The sequence below is a fragment of the Arachis ipaensis genome, chromosome B1, assembly GCF_059453495.1.
Source record: "Arachis ipaensis isolate K30076 ecotype BB chromosome B1, ASM5945349v1, whole genome shotgun sequence".
Classification (NCBI taxonomy): Eukaryota; Viridiplantae; Streptophyta; class Magnoliopsida; order Fabales; family Fabaceae; genus Arachis; species Arachis ipaensis.
Window position 1 is genome coordinate 88,763,712 of NC_142436.1, and position 663 is coordinate 88,764,374.

Genomic DNA, 663 nt, shown 5'->3' on the forward strand with positions numbered 1-663 from the left:
GCTGAAATCTCAATTAGTTTCTCTGATGCAGCAGAACTGCAAGTTTCATGGACTTCCATCTGAAGATCCTTTTCAGTTCTTAACTGAATTCTTGCAGATCTGTGATACTGTTAAGACTAATGGAGTAGATCCTGAAGTCTACAGGCTCATGCTTTTCCCTTTTGCTGTAAGAGACAGAGCTAGAGTGTGGTTGGACTCTCAACCTAGAGATAGCCTGAACTCTTGGGATAAGCTGGTCACGGCTTTCTTAGCCAAGTTCTTTCCTCCTCAAAAGCTGAGCAAGCTTAGAGTGGATGTTCAAACCTTCAAACAGAAAGAAGGTGAATCCCTCTATGAAGCTTGGGAAAGATACAAGCAGCTGACCAAAAAGTGTCCTTCTGACATGCTTTCAGAATGGACCATCCTGGATATATTCTATGATGGTTTATCTGAGCTATCAAAGATGTCATTGGATACCTCTGCAGGTGGATCTATTCACCTAAAGAAAACGCCTGCAGAAGCTCAAGAACTCATTGACATGGTTGCTAATAACCAGTTCATGTACACTTCTGAGAGGAATCCTGTGAGTAATGGGACGCCTATGAAGAAGGGAGTTCTTGAAGTTGATACTCTGAATACCATATTGGCTTAGAACAAAATATTGACTCAGCAAGTCAATATGAT

The 663-nt window shown here is 41.5% G+C and overlaps 1 non-coding gene across 1 annotated transcript; it reads right to left on the reverse strand.

Moving 5' to 3' along the window:
• Positions 1-280: 280 nt before the first annotated feature.
• LOC148577391 (small nucleolar RNA R71) lies at positions 281-388 on the reverse strand. Its single transcript, XR_015903647.1, has one exon. It is a non-coding gene; the product is annotated as a small nucleolar RNA R71 (small nucleolar RNA).
• Positions 389-663: the final 275 nt, after the last annotated feature.